General features: G+C 41.5%; 1 protein-coding gene across 6 annotated transcripts in view; it reads left to right on the forward strand.

Moving 5' to 3' along the window:
* Positions 1-16529, forward strand: part of DLGAP4 (DLG associated protein 4) — a 1552488-nt gene that overhangs the window by 1411045 nt on the left and 124914 nt on the right. The gene's annotated exons all lie outside the window — the stretch shown is intronic.

The raw sequence follows: 16529 nt of genomic DNA on the forward strand, positions 1-16529 counted from the left end.
TTTCTTGGTTATCCTTAGTCGGTGGAAAATGTCAAAATGTGTCAGGTGAGCAGTATTATCAGTATTATCGGCTGCAGTATGCAGTCCATCTGTGTGTTTCAAGCCTCTATCGAGGCCCTGTGTGAATGCCCAGTTTTAGTTGTAGCGTTAACCCTTTTATTTTGACTGAAACTGCATGCATTAGAGGGATCTTTCAGTCAACCCCTTTACTCTGTTAGTTTGTCATTGTGTCATTCACATTTTTCGTCCATGCTATAGCGGTAGAGTTGGTCAGTCCATTTCAGCCATTAGCTAACCTTAATGTGAGTGATAACATTCTGCATTTTCTCAAGGAACACATTCACACACAAAGGTGCCAAGGACTATTGTAGCCATGTCTGCATTGTGAGACCAAAAAAAAAAATATATATATATATATATATATACACACACACACACACATTTTTTTAACATGGACTACATCCTGAGCAGGTTACTTTTTTGTCTAAGATTCTAAGACACAAACCCTTTCTGGTTATTCTGTTTCACGTGATCACGTTGTGATGTGCTCTAGGTGTCTGAACAGTTTTCCAAATTTAAATGTAGATTGTAATTATGTCACAAATTGAAAATGGCATTTCATTGAGACTGCTTCTCACTTGCAGTGAACCATTCTCTTTTGTCTGTGACAGAATAATAAGGCATTCTTTTGTCTAATATGGAAACGGGGTACATATGTGGCTAAGACTTGCATTTTTTTGATGTTTTTGATTTAACATTGCTTAATTGCTGGTCTGGAAAGGTCATTTTTAGGTTGAGCGTGCAAGCGCACTGACGTGTTGTAATCAATCTGTGGGCTTTTAACCAAGCCCACAGCACGCCCATCACTTATCGCTCATTTATGGTCTTTCCTTTCAAAAATCCTTTGTTATCAGTGATAAATGCTTTATGTTTGTCCCTTCTTCGGGCAGTTTTGTTACCGTCTTGGCCATCACCCCTACCCCTGTTACATTGATAATAGCATGTTTGGGGATACTTTTGACTGTGAGTGAACTTCTTTTTCCTTTTGTGTATCTCCTTCGCGTTCATGCTCATGGAGGCCGTGGCGTTTTGAATCGGCTCGCTTATGTCAACTCTTTTTTTTTTTTACCTTTTATTTTCAATTTATGCAGCAAGAAAAGTCCAGTTAGGAATTTACAACGCTAATAGCTCTAATTCGAGCAAACACGAGACCCGTTGAGTTGTACATGCTTGTTTGAGTTGGCATCCTGTAAGGGTAGATTTTTGGACCTGTGGTGACATGTAGGTGATCCAGCAGGTCTTTAAGACAATGGAGGCCTGCTGGCTTAACAATCCTGGTGTTATTGGATGGAGTTGATGTGATCGTTATAGTGCTGAATTTTCAGTCGGTGGGCGGCCTTTCAAATGTGGAGCCTCGTTTGTCCGTTTTCTGATCCCGATTGCCCCCAAAGCGTTTGCTCTGAAATGCAGTAGCTGCATTTCTGCTCTCGTGCTTTGAATGTTTTATTTTTGGTGCCGCTGTACTTGAAGGAGCCTGCATAATTTAAATGCTCTTCACTGAAGGACATGGTCGAATGTGGCCTTACCTTTCTCTGAGTACCTCTCTGGATGAACAGTTTGTGCCCGTTTATCGGCTGCCGGATAGTTTTCCGTCACTAAAAACGGAAGCTCATGGGAGGCAGTGGAACCATTACCGCTGTTAATAAAAATGTTTTTTCCTTCAGTTGCATGTTTATAGAGTCCCGACTGAGTAACAGGTAAGTGGTGCAGTCTTTGTCGCATAGATTGAAAGAACAACCGGCCCTGCGTACGTCACTCTAAGGCAGAGGTCTTCAAACTGGGGGGCTAGCCCCCCTTGGGGGGCCTTAAGTGATCCCAGGGGGGGCGCCAAACTCTGGCAAAAAGAAATATTATACAGATAATATGCCTTTGTTTTAAGCAGAAGCATGTTATTGCAGTTTTAAAAAGGTAACAGTACTTAACTGCAATGTTTAAATAGGTTTAGATATATTTAAACAGTGCCATCTTTCTAAAATAAATGTGAAAAATTCTGAGGGGGGGCCCCCAAAGATTTTTATTTTTCAACTGGGGGGGCGTGGCATTAAAAAGTTTGAAGACCTCTGCTCTAAGGTGTGCCTGCGTCCTGCGCCAGCCATGTAATCGGGAGACTAGGTGTGAGCTGTCCTTGGCAGCTGCTGGGACCACGGGCACTATCCAAGCATTTGCTGTGCACATGTTGGCGCGTTATTTCTTTTTGTATCATCATTACATTATTTCCTTGAGAAGCATTATTTGTTTAATATATTTTTTCAACCTGCTGTGGTTTATAATGTAAATGGGGGCACATTACATTTCAAAGGAAGTAAACGGCCGTTTTGGGTATATTGGTATGTGTGTAAATAGAAAATCGGATTGTGTGCGTGTGTGTTATATTATTAGTGTGTGTGTGTGAGGCAAAAGGAGGCTGTCTTTCCTTTAGGCTTTAGTTTTTCGCTGTCGAAAAAACAGTTTTGGACAGAACCTATACTTAAAGTTGGCTTTACGTCAAGCTATTGCTTATAATTAGCTGGCTTTCCCGGAAATCTGATTTTATTGCGTCTTATTCAATAGCTTTCCCTGCTTTTCTTGTGGCTGACCATCCCTGGATCACAGCTTCTTTATCATGCTTTTGCTTAAATTACCTATTCTTACAGTACTTGCATTCAGGGAATTACTTTTTTTCTTTTTCCTTTTAACTCTTGCTTCCGCTGCCGTCCTCCCTTGTGCTCTGTTGATTCTCACACCCCAGCTTGCCTGTTGCTTCTCCTACCCCTCACTGTCCCTCGCCTGTGTTTTTGTTTTTTTTCTTTCTCTTTTTAACCCTGCTCCCCCCTTATATTTCAATCCCACCCAGGCCCGGCTTCAGGACATGGGTTCTGAGTGGACCATGAAAAAGAGTATGTAGGCCATAAAGATGAGTGCGGTTATCCAGAGACTTCCATGTGTCCGAGTTGGGTGATCTTGTGAGTGTGAGCTATATACCATACCTTTTGCTAGATTCTGACTACTAGTTTTATGTTTGTATTTCTAGAGGTTTAAACTTCCAGGTTTAATCTCCTCTGCTCTCTCCACCACACCCTCCACTCTTCCAACTTCACCTTGCTGTCCTGCTCACTTAATCCTCCACCTCCTCTCCCCTCACTCTCTTCTCTCTTTACATCATCCTACTATTTCCATCTCGCCTGTATCCGTACGACCCTTTCTTCACTTCTTTCTTGTATTTCTCTCACCTCACTCTCCTTTCTTTCAAATGTATTCCCTCTCTTGACCTCCCAAACTCACTGCTTTTCATCCTTCTCTCTCCACCTCATCCTTCTCTCTCCACTTCACATCGCTCTCCATTTCACCCACCTCTCTTCCTCGCTCTCCCCCTCTTCCCATCACCACCCTCCTTTTCTTCTCACTATCCTCCATCCAGTCACAGCCTTCTCCCTATTACCCCCCTGCCTCTCTGCTTGCTTTATCTTCCACTCTCTCCTCCTCACCCTCCTCTTTCTTAAGTTTAGTACCCTAAGAGGGTATATATTCAGGGCCTCTGGAATTCAGGGCCTCTGGAATTATGCAACGGCAGAGGACCAAATTATGCAGCAAGGTTAACTAAATGATTACTCTTTTGTTTTATTTTTTTGTACAGTGTGGAAAAAGGTTTCACCTCATATTAATGACAAGTAAACTTTTCCGAAGGGTCTTCCGTTGTGCAGCGACACATCACTGCATTTTTAGGAACATTTGATCTTTTTCTGATGGGTTTTGTTAAAATCTGCAAATAACGATGACGATGACTGATTTTCTGGCATATATGTCACATCCCTAATTACGCATAAAACCCTGTGGCTCAGAATGGTATAGTTTCAGTGTTTCTGACTATAATCCATTTCTGTCTGTCCATGTGACAAAATGAAAGAATTTGTTGGGAGCAAATGAATGCACAGTTACTGTTATGAATGCACAGTTACCGTTGTTCCCAAAGTGGTGTTTATGTTCTTTAAGTTACTTCTGTGAATATTAGAGCTCCACCTTCTGCAAATACCCCAGGGACATGAACGTAGGCAGAACAGTTGCAGCACGTTGCCAGAGCTGCCATGGAATTGCTGCCAATGCTTTCCTTTGTATAATACGCACTTGCACTGCCCCTTCCCGTTCTGTATCCGTATTGTAATAATGAAACGTGACAAGTCTTTTCACTTACAAAGAGTCACAACTTTGCCATGGTTAGGGTTTTTTGCTTGATATAGTGGCATCTGATTCTGGGTCTGCAACATATTCTGCATAATTAGGAATTTGCCACATTTTTCACATAATCCATCATCTGCTGTATAATTTGCAGATTTTGAGGACAAAATGTTTCTGGATCAAACGTTACTAACAACACAGCGAGGTGTTGCATTACAGTGGAGACCCTTCACAAAGGTTAACTAACCACTTTTCACTTGCCTGTTGCTGCATTTTAGTGTCAAACTGGTACTAACGAGGTGTAACCTTTGCCAAGGCAGTGTAAACATGTAAAAATAATGAAGTAAAAATTACAAAACGTGCCCCATTACACTGTGTAACTTGCCTATTCTTTCCATATTATTTAGTCAAGCCTGCTGCATAATTGGTCTTCCCCAGGCACAATATTCCGGTGACCCCAGCCATAAGTAAGGAATACCATCATAGCAGAAAAAAGATAAAACCCTACTAAGATGCATAGCCTGTTTGTATAGTCATTTTCACTATTCTTGCAATAGCAATATCCTTCCCACTGTTTCTGACATACACTGTTTTTCTCTCTCAATTACTGTGTGACCAGAGTTTGTGGTCTCAGTATAGTGAGGTTTTCTCGAGTACCCCTTCTGTCTACACATACATAGTAATAGAAACCATCCCCTGTGACCTAACCCCTGTCCCCAGGCACTTGAAGTAGCCCAAGGCATTGACGTTATACATGAAAGTTACACAATTAGCCTTTGCTATCGAGGCCGAATGCACATGTGATTGTTTCATCAAGAAAAACAGCAAAACATGTTTTCTGGTCCTGAATGGACCTAGGGTGGGTCACGGGGCTGTCTTGGGCGATCCTGGCCAACCCTCTAGATCTGGCCTGCTCCCCCCCAAAGGATGGCAGCAAATTGCTGAAGAACAGCAGTGTCTTCTGCGTATGACGCACTTGTTTTTTTGTTGTGTTGTCGTCATTTCCCCTTGGCCACTAACGGGGTGAGGAAGAACAACTTCTCCCATCATTTTAACAATTTATTTATGGTTTGCTAGCATTAGCACTAACTTTCATAACCTCTTAAATATGGTATTAATCTCCTTTTTAAAAATCAACTTCGTAGAACATTTATGAAATATTAGCAAGGAAAGGCAGCATTAAAATTGGCTTTTCTCGGGACAAATCATCATGCCTGCAACAACACTACCACCACCACACAAGGGGCTTAGACAAATGCGCTTGGCTCCTAATAGTGCTGCGACCGGGATAGCTGTAGCTCGTTTCTGCGTTTTGGCAGCACCACCTTTTATAGCCATCTGTTTGGATGTAAATGATGCCATCAAACATTGAAGATACATTTGTTCCATACCATTCCCTGCTTCACTAGATATACCCATTGCATCATAACGCTCCAACTCGCCATCCGACATCTTGCTGCTCCAAAATATCCAACAAGGTACCAGAATCCTACCTTGCAATACAACACCTCACTGTATTTAATTTGACACACAACTGCTTCTCCTACCATAAGTCCATACACCTTAATTAACAATACGCCAGCCAATACCATGTTTCCTAAACATAGAGTAAAGCAAATACATCACATTATAGAAACCTAAACTCCTCTCAACACGCCTCTAACATTTATATCCCCTCATTCTGCTGCAGGCCACCCTATTCACATGTACACAGCTCAGCATCACTTTAACCCACCCATTAGAAATGATTTTTGGAATAACACTGAAGTCGTGACCCAGTGAAGACTGAAAGAATAATGGACATAAAACGACGTTATGCTGCAGAAAGAGGGTCCGTGACCAATAAGATTTATGAAACTAAGGGCCAGATGTACTAACACTAGGAACACCAATTTTTCTAATTGCGATTCTCTCCGAAATTAAATTAGGTAATCGCTATCCTAATGTATGAAACTCTTGTGAGTGTCATTAGCAAGTCCTAGTTGGTTACAAATAGACCTACCAGATGCATATCATTCAGGTAGGTCTCAATTTGCGACCCATTAGGAATCGCAAGCATCACAGAGCTGGTGCCTGTTGGGGTCAGCAGACCACCATGTTTGTGATTTGCTCTTTAATAAAAACAATATTCCTCGTTATTATTTTTTCATTTTTTTTTTTCTTTTCGTTATTTTGATGCTGGCTGTTTTCCTTGAAGGAAAACAGGATGCATTTAAAAAAACAAAAAATGAAACTTTGCAATTTCATTTTTTTTAAGAGCAGGCAGTGGTCTGTGAGACCAGACCACTGCCTGCTCTTGAAAAATATTATTTACATCGTTAAAAGGAGACGGGGTGCTGTGGGGTCCCATGCCCTTTGCGAATGGGTTTCTTCCAGTTTTGAACTGATGATGCAGTATTACTGTTTTGCGACCGGAGTTCGGTTTCAAAACAGTAATACATACCATACTGATTCGGTATTTGGAAAGGACGTCCTAAACACACTCTTTCCAAATACTAAATTGCAAATGCAAAATGCAGTTTGGTAACAAGTTACTGAGTTGCATTTTGTACATTTAAAACAAACACACAAAACAGCACTTTTCCTGTTGCAAAAAGCCAGATTTGTAGAATCAAGCCATTTGCGACTAGAAAAATGCTTTGTACATTTGGCCCTAAATTCTTTAGCTTCATCATGTGTTGTCACCCATACTCGAGTGCACTTTCATTGACCAGAGGGTGAGGGGAGAGGGAGAAAAACATCTATGGGAGACCTGCACACACAATACCTACTGCTAGGACATTGGAGTCCATCTGATACCTAACCAGATGAAAATACACTTAAACACTGCCATTATAACACTACATGACTCAAGTGAGTGTGTCATCTAGTAACTTTGTCACTGGTATGCACACAAAATTCAAATAATAAAAGTTGACATAATGTACACCTGTCTTTTTCCACAGACTTACTAGCTTTGGCAGTGTATTACGAGACAAGCGCCCTCATTGGGTTTTCCATGATGATAACCAATAACGAGAAGTCAATAGCCAGTGGGACTACCCCCACCTCTAGTGAAACATCAGTAGCACTAAATAAAAAAAAGACACAGTAGACCAACAGTGATCTATCGTCTCAGAACAAGACATTAAATTTAGCGTTATGGTAAGGGTTAGGTGACTTATTAGACTAATGGAAGGACCCTGCTTTTTGGTCAACATATTATCATACTTATAAGATTCATATAACGTTATGGTGCTGCTGGAAATGGTGGACTTGTCATGTGTAAAACTCCTTAACATAATGCTTAGAAACATCGATGTTCGGCTTAGTTTTGTTGACTAACCCTGTTAGTGTTATTGATAAAGATAACTCTTAGTTTGGCCGAAAATAGGGATGATCATTCAAGAGAGGGTTGCACCATACTTGCTGAAAAGAGCAACTGCCTTTGCAGTGTAAAACATACGGAGGTGCAAAATCAGTCTGTGCCAACTCTGTTTATGTATGTTGTATTTTTTTGTACATTGCTTCTGATTTCTTAGTCTCTTGGTTCTTGTGGTCTCCAAGTCGTCTCGGGGTGCCCAGCAATTTTTCTGAGCCTTTGTCAGTCTGTGTTGACATCCGAATTTGCTTGCAGTACATGTGGATGCTTTAATTGATCACAGGGTCACTCTCTTAGTGCCCTGGTAACTGCAGTTTAATATATTTGATTTCTTTTGAAATCTCCTATTGCAGAGTAACACTTGTAATCGTTGAGTTTGTTTATTCTGTTTTTCAGACTAGCGATGAATACCAGTCAATCTTTCGACCCTGTTAGCTGTTACTGCATATCAATCCTGGAAAGGAGTAGAAACTGCTATTAAATTAAATGGTTATGGTGTTTGCAATAGTTTTTCAATCCTAACAACTCTACCCTTTAGAGCCCTTGATGGCATTCTCAGTTCAAAGGCCAAGGGTCAGGTTAACATACTTAGATCAGACACCCAGTTTGAACATGAGGTCCCCTAAAACATGTGAACCACTTGCAGAAGGGAGCTGTACAGCCTATTAAAAAACAAGCTTTGGCAAAGTTGGTTTTGCTTGTGCGAGAGCTATTGGCTTTACCAATGTCTTTTAGCCATGTTGTACAACAACGTAAAGTGGCTTGGATTCAAGGAGAGTATAGTTGGGTGAAGTGGCATTGTGTGGAGTGGTGTGGACTGATGTAGAGTGCAGTGGCATAGAGTGGTTCAGAGTAAAGCGGTGTGTAGTGCACTATGATTGAGTGGAGCGGCATTGAGTGCAGTGGCATAGCATGCAGTAGCACAGTAGGGTGCAGTGGCATAGGGTACAGAGTAGTGGGTGGGAGGGAGGGAAAAGAAGCAACATGGAAGAGGAACAGGCAGGAGAGAATTGAAGTGACCAAATTGGTGGCATCTCTCTAGCCAAGTGTTTCTTAACATTTAACTTCTGTGCACCCCCTGAATCATTATTGGAATCCACTGCCCACAGCATCATTACAAGAAACCGGGGACGCAGGCCTAAGCAATTTCTACAGTTTGAGCCTCAAAACAATACACACAAGTACAGAAACTGGTATACATCACACAGATTCACAAATGGTGAATTATTGTATTGAATTCAAACAAATACAGAAAAAAAATTATGGTAAGGTCGGTGCTTTTTCAAATTCAGATTTGAGTTCTAAAACATAAAGCAAGAAGCTACGCACTACCTTATTATGCCTTTTTTCACTCCTAATGCTTTTTGTCTGTTTCAATTGAGGCCACATATTGTCCATACTAGATTTTGTTTTTACTGTACTTGTGCTGCTCCCACGAATCAAGCTAAGAATATCATCATAATTTTTAGAATCCAGTTTCAAGTGCCTTCACATTTAGATAACTTTTTACATGTTCTCTTTTACTTCTGCTTCTGTATTTATTTATTTATAGTTTATTAATCTGCCAATAATAACTATTTATTTTTTAAATAATCATAGACCACCTGAGTAGGTTTGCCAGACACCCACGGGTCCGCAGAACACAGGTTAAAAGTCACTGCTCTAGCCAATGACTGCTAGTGATAATTCAGTGGTGGGGCATAAATACCCACCCTTAATTACAATAAGCAAGCCATAGTTTACCTAGGGAGATTCATGGATGTACGTCCTCGTAACCCTCCGCTCCTCTGAGCGAAAGTCTTGGGGTGGAGGTAGGGCGGGGGATGATTGTGTGTTCTCATTAAAAGGACTGTCAACTTTAATCCACTAATGTGTGAACTGTAAGTGGGCCGTACGAGTTGGAAGAAAGCCTCCAGTTTTGGAGCAAAGTCTTACGTCTTCTGAAGTTCTGCATCGCTTCAGTATGCGTGTATTGTTTGAAATACATAACGGTGTATGTATTTTCTAAAATATGACTGCCAAGGTTACTGACAAATTGGCTAACATTCCACATTGTTCCACTCTACTTAGCTGGACTGAAATAGATCCTGTTGCTTATACAGAGCGTAGAAGTACATCTGAAAAATCCCCTGAGGCATTCTGTGCAAAGCAGGAGCTTAAACTGCTGACAGAGCTACAATTGTGTAATGGTAGGATGCCATTTCTTGGTGAGCCAGCATATTGCTCTCGGTAAAGAAACTAGGTGCACGCTACAGATTGTAATCATTGCCTTGGAATTATCAGTGCATCTGTTAGTTAATGTGGGTCTGAGTTTGTCAAGTGTGCAACTGGGGAAAATCTGGGAAATGTATGGATTTTTTTTCCTCCTTTCAGAGAGGCAGTCGTTGTGAATCTTGGCTAACAGAAAGGCTGTCCTGCTAGAAGCCATGGCCAGACGTTAGGATGTTGCTTGTAAGGGGCACGCGTTGGCTTTCTCGAAAGATATCTGTATGGTTACCTTCTTGGGTTGGGTCAACGTGTTTCTGCAGTTCATGCAGTAGCCATTTGTGAACACATAGTGATTGTTGATTCCCCAACAGTCATCCATGAACGTGGGTTGGTCATAAACTGTTGTGTTATGCCACAGGGTGCGTCCTATTAGTGTCTATGTTCTCCTACTTATGTGGCGCAGGCTAAGAGTAGCTAAAGGTAAACTTATCTAGTCTGTGCAGTCACCTTTTATGTGCATTGCTTACAGAGCTACAGTAGGGTGAACAAAAGTGTTGTTTTATACAGGCATTTTCCTTTCTCCTCCTGTTAAATTGGTATGGTCTGCCATAGTTTACTCCAGGTACTGAGGGCAGCAAGGAACATGTGAAATTCCAAATGGTGGTTGTGAGTGCAACCCTGGATACCAGATCACAAGGCTGCTGCGGTCAGATGAGGCTTTCCTGGACTTCTAGCCTCATCAGAGTATCCGTGGTTGGTCAAGCACTGCTGAACCTCTATACAATGTGCTTTGACAGTTGTCAACAGTTGGAGAATAGCAAAGTTTGTTTATTAGGAAATCCATTGTTTTACCTTTGAAAGGTGACTCTGGCTAGGAGTGTCTTACATTGTTGATGTGATCATATTTTGGGTTTCTAAACCCATTGTAAACCTCATATCCGATGGTAGTAAAATCACTCCTTTCTTAGCAGCATAAGCATCCTTGCAAGTGTATGCTATAAGATTGGCGAACTGCTGCTTTTGTCTGCATTGCATCGGCAAAAACATTGAAAAATCCAATATGTTAAAAAGGTGTGACCTTTTGGCTTTGTCAATGCTTGTTTTATTTTGTGAGGAAACTAAGTAGTATGTTTTTTTTAGACCACGAATTGGATGCTGGTCACACCTTTATTGTTACATTTTGGTGATTTCCAAGTGCTATTATTTATACAAGATGATATTTAATGTTAGTGGGGGGTTGGTGAAGCTTCAAGATACAAAACAGTCTCTTACCTCGGTGGTTTAGCATGATGTGAGATTTTCTTTCACATACGGGAGGTGGGTGATTAGAAAACTCTATACAGCAGCTCACAACATTGATATCTGTCAGTGAGGCAGTCCTCTGACAAACAAAAATACAAATTACCAGCCATCCAGCACTGAACTCTGATGCCTCTTTTTAACCCATCGGGTACCCAGGACATAACGGTTACGTCCTCATTTGCACCGCTCTGGTGCCGAGGGTGTAACCGTTACGTCCTGCTATGGGCAAGCACCCCCTCACCTGGGCGGGGATGGAAGAGGAACCGCTTCCCCTTCCACCCCACCCCCCTAGACCCTCCTGTTACGTCTGATGACATCAGCGCACGATTTCTCCTCCGATCACTTGGAGGGAGTGAGAGAGGTATCAAAGGAAAGGAAAGGCCTTTCCTTTCCTTTGATGTCTCTCTCAGCATTTCTGCTGCCCGATTGTGATGCGATCGGGCAACAGAAATGCTCGCTAAACACCAGGGAGTTTGTTTTTTTAAATTATTTGGGCATAAGGGGAGCGACCCCATAGGCAAGGGTCTCACCCCTGGGGGGAGGGAAGGTGTGGGGGGCAAATTTGTTTTAGACCATTTCTGCCCCTGGGGGGGGCAGAGACTACTTAGGCACGGGTGGGGTGGGGTCAGAAACCTCTAGGCCCCAGGGATCTCTTTTTTTTTTTTTTTTTTTTTTAAGACATGTGGGGGTGACCCCTTAGGCAAGGGTCGCTCACCTGGGGGTAAAAATATTTTTAGGCCATTTCTGCCCCCATTGATAGTAAATCAACCTATTTCTATTAGGCCGATATGCCCCCGGCGGGGCAGAGACCACTTAGGCACCAGGGATTTATGTGTGTGTTTTGTTTTTGGGTGGGGGGGCAGCCCCTTGGGTAAGAGTCGCTCCCCATGGGGGCACATTACTGTGGCCAATCTGCTCCCCCCCCCCTTGGGGGCAGATCGGCCTATTTTTGGAAGGCCCATCTGCCCCAAAGGGAGGCAGAAAGCCCACCGAAGACCAGGGAAGATTTTATTTTTCTTTAAAAAAAAAAAAAAAAAAGAGGGTGGGGTATGACCATAACCCCCACCCCAAATAAATGGGACCAAAGTTGTTCTGCCCACCGGTGGGTAGATGGGGCATTTACCTTCGATCCACTCCTGGGGGGGGAGGTGGGCAAGTGGGGGGGGTAGAAAGCCTACTAGATGCCAGGGAATTAACAAAAATAAAACATGGCTACCAACCAGTGTGGCCATGGTTATGCCCCACAAGTGAGGTATCATTTTTATCGGGAGACTTGGGGAAATGCTGGGTGGAGGAAAATTTGTGGCTCCTCTCATTCCAGAACTTTCTAACACCAAAACGTGTGGAAAAGGTGTTTCTGTTGCCAAATCTTGAGGTTTGCAGAGGTTTCTGTGTAACAGGACCTTTTGAAAACCCCACAAGTCACCCCATCTTGCATTCCCCTAGGTGTCTAGTTTTAAAAAATGCACAGGTTTGGTAGGTTTCCCTAGGTGCCGGCTGAGGTAGAGGCCAAACTCCACAACTAGGCACTTTCCAAAAAACAGGTGTTTTCTTTGGGAAAATGTGATGTGTCCAAGTTGTGTTTTGAGGCATTGCCTGTCGTGGCCTACCCACACCAGTGAGGTACCATTTTTATTGGGAGACTTGGGGGAATGCTGGGTGGAAGGAAATTTGTGACTCCTCTCAAATTCCAGAACTTTCTGTCACCGAAATGTGAGGAAGTGTTATTTTTTGAGCAAGGTTTGAGGTTTGCAAAGGATTCTGGGTAACAGAACCTGGTGAGCACCACAAGTGACCCCATCCTGGATTCCTCTTGGAGTCTAGTTTTCAAAAATTCACAGGTTTGGTAGGTTTCCCTAGGGTGCTGGCTGAGCTAGAGGCCAAAATCCAAAGCTAGGCACTTTGCATAAAACCTGTCCGATTTCAATGTAAAAATGTGATGTGTCCATGTTGCGTTCCCTGTTGCAGGCACTAGGCCTACCCATGCAAGTGAGGCCATTTCTATCAGGAGACTTGAGGGGGAAAACCGAATAGAAGAAAATGTCTGTGTAAAAAAAAAAAAAAAAGACATCTATTTGAGAAATGCACTGTAATTCACAATCTAATATGGGGACCCCGGAATTCAGGGATGTGCAAATAACCATTGCTTCTCAACACCTTATTTTGTGCCCATTTTGGAAATACAAAGGTTTTCTTGATACCTATTTTTCACTCTTCATATTTCAGCAAATGGATTGCTGTATACCCGGTGTACAATGAAAACCCTTTGCAAGGTGCAGCTCATTTATTGGCTCTGGGTACCTAGCCAACCTACAAGCCCTATATATCCCCACAACCATAAGAGTCCAACAGACGTAACTTTATATTGCTTTCAAAAATCTGACATCGCAGGAAAAAGGTACAGAGTTAAAAGTGGAGATTTTTTTTTTTTTCTACTTTTTGTTTTTTCCCCACCTCAATTTCAATATTCTTTTTATTTCAGCTGTTATTTTCCGTAGGAAAACCTTGTAGGATCTACACAAATGACCCCTTGGTGAATTCAGAATTTTGTCTAATTTTCAGAAATGTTTAGCTGTCCGGGATCCAGCATTGGTTTCATACCCATTTCTGTCACTAACTGGAAGGAGGCTAAAAGCATACATAATAGGAAAAATGGGGTATGTCCCAGTAAAATGCCAAAATTGTGTTGAAAATGTGGTTTTCTGATTCAAGTCTGCCTGTTCCTGAAAGCTGGTGATTGTAACAATGCAAACCCTTTGTTGATGCTATTTTTTCAGGGGGAAAAAAACACAAGCCTTCTTCTACAACCCTTTTTTCCCAATTTTTGAAAAAAAAACTACATTTTTGCTGTATTTTGGCTAATTTCTTGGTCTCCTTTAGTGGAACCCACAACTCTGGGTACCTCTAGAATCCCTAGGATGTTGGAAAAAAAGGACGCAAATTCGGCGTGGGTAGCATATGTGGACAAAAAGTTATAGGGACCGAAGTGTAAACTGTCCCAAATAGCCAAAACAGCACCTGGCACCTGAGGAGGAGAGGGCCTGGCAGCGAAGGGGTTACCTTGTGTGCGTAGAGACCTGTGTCTGCCAAGGTTTATTCTTCAGGAACATTTCACAATAATATCTCATTTTAAACTCATCAATGTCTCCAATACAATTAATTTAGGAATTCATAGTGTGATTTCTTTTTGTTTTTACCAATTTAGGCAATTGGGATGTTTCCATTTGGATTTAGTATGGCCCAAATATCCAGTGCCAATAAGCACCTGTCAATTAGTGAATCTTAAAAACAATGGATTGCATTTTTGAGAGTAAAGGATTGATATCATCTTTTCAGTAAAGATTACCAGATAGGTCCATAGCATTGTAGTTGTTTTTTTACTAATGCAAACAACTGTAATCTGGGTTTTGGTTCAATTTTGAGGTCAGCCAGGACTGCTACTCCCGAGATGCAGTTGTTTGTTCAAGAAACCGAGAGCTAGATAACTGTGTTCCGGATGACAAGAACATATCGGATAGCCTTACACTTTAGTCTATTGAATGAAATTAAGTTGCTTTTTGTTTGAGCTATGAACTACTGTAGTGGCTCTGAAAATTACATTAAGGAGTAAACAGACTAGTTTAGTGAGTCCAATAGTGTTTTTTTTTTTTCTTTCTCAGTGCAGGTGTGAATTTGTATTTATTTTGCTAATGGAGTGCAAACAGTTTTCATGTGTAGGGAATTTGAAATATGCATGATTTATCTTGGTTCAGTTTGTGAAAAGACTCTTTCGTCAGTGCATATCCTCCGTATACACTGTGACCTTCTGTTATCCTAGTTGATCTTTAAACAAAGGTTTATTGTTCACTTCCATGGCATAATCTAAGGCCTGTGCTGTACTTGTTAAACCCTCAAATAAGTATCGCGTGTTTCTTTGTGACGTAGTGTACTGGAAATATGAAGTTATGATGCCATAGAAGCCAAAATTGCAGCATTTTTATTACTTTTAAGACAGAAATGCAACCTATGTACCATCAGTCTATGAAAACGGACGAATGATTGGTGGGTCCTATCAGATTTATTTGAAAAACGAATAAGAAGCATTGTTTGTTAAACACCACAGTTGTTTGTTGCTAATTCGCTTCAGTTGATCTTAAATATAATATTTAATTGGGGGTGATAACGGAACGGACCGTTTCTCCAACGCTTACATGCCCTTCAGCTTTGTTGAGTTACCGACGGCAAATCTTCAAATATTAAGAACAATAATATGCATTTCAAACTAAATACACAATTAAATGCCTATTTTATTGAAATGTGCCTTATTACAAACAGGAGTGTAGCTTCCTTATTCACAGGGGATGTCTTTCCACTGTCCCAGTTTCACCCCTCTGTGTGACATGGACGTAGTTAGAGCTAGAAGCGGATAGGGCTGCCAAGGTACGGGATCCACCCGCTCAAGTGCTCCCTGTCACCAACTATTGCGGCCAGCTGGCCTTCCCATTGCTCAAGGACATGCATTTACTGTGCATCTTGGCTGCAGTTCGGGTACCTCTACGGCACGCTTATCAATGTGCATCATAGACGTGACAGCCATCTTTAGAAGCCTTTCTAGGCGTAGTTGTAAGTTTGAGGAAAAATAGCAAATTACTGCTTGGCTAATTTCATTTCCTGTCGTAATTAGTATTGCTTTTGTATTTTAGACCACTTTTTTATTTCTTTACGGGAACATTGGTATCTTTTGTTGACAAGATTAAGTATCACGGAATACATTTTAAAATTGTATAAGTATGGTTTATCCACGGCATTAGCTCATTATTAACCGTTTACACACTTTCAGAGTTCCTTTTACTTTTATCTTGCATCTGCCCCTATCAAAACGTTTAGTCTTTTCGTGTTGGCGTAAACAGTCGCCATCTTGGAATGGACACGTTTTCCTGCAGTCGTCTATCAAGTACGGTATGTATTTGCTGATGTTAAAAATCGTGTGCGGTGCATTTATTTTCTTATTGTAATCTTCAGTTAAAGCATTTATAGAAAATATGTGTTCTTGACTAAAGTTTGTTTTAGTTGCAGAGGAATGCAGAAATTAAAACAAAGCACAATCAAAAACGGCAGCTTTAAATACAGTCCTTTAACGTGTCCTCGACTGTTTTTCCGTTACTGTTTTCCCACGTCTGTACTCCAGTTGAGTCGTTTTCTCCGTTTGTTGTTTCCTTTAGCATGAGGTACACGTGAAAACATCACCCTCAAGCAAAATGACACGTTTAGCACGTGCCTCGCCTTTTGCTGGTGCACGCACCTGAAGTTCAACCTGTCAAATGGCCTCATGTCAAAGACACCTAATGCCATGCCTGACATTTTAGTCTCCAGTATGTTGTGTGCTGGGATGTTTGAGTCCAGATTTGCAAGTATAAAAGCGAAACTGCAAGTCCCAAAATGCACTTTGTGATTGTCTTAAAATCTG

This window comes from Pleurodeles waltl, chromosome 7 (genome assembly GCF_031143425.1).
Source record: "Pleurodeles waltl isolate 20211129_DDA chromosome 7, aPleWal1.hap1.20221129, whole genome shotgun sequence".
Classification (NCBI taxonomy): Eukaryota; Metazoa; Chordata; class Amphibia; order Caudata; family Salamandridae; genus Pleurodeles; species Pleurodeles waltl.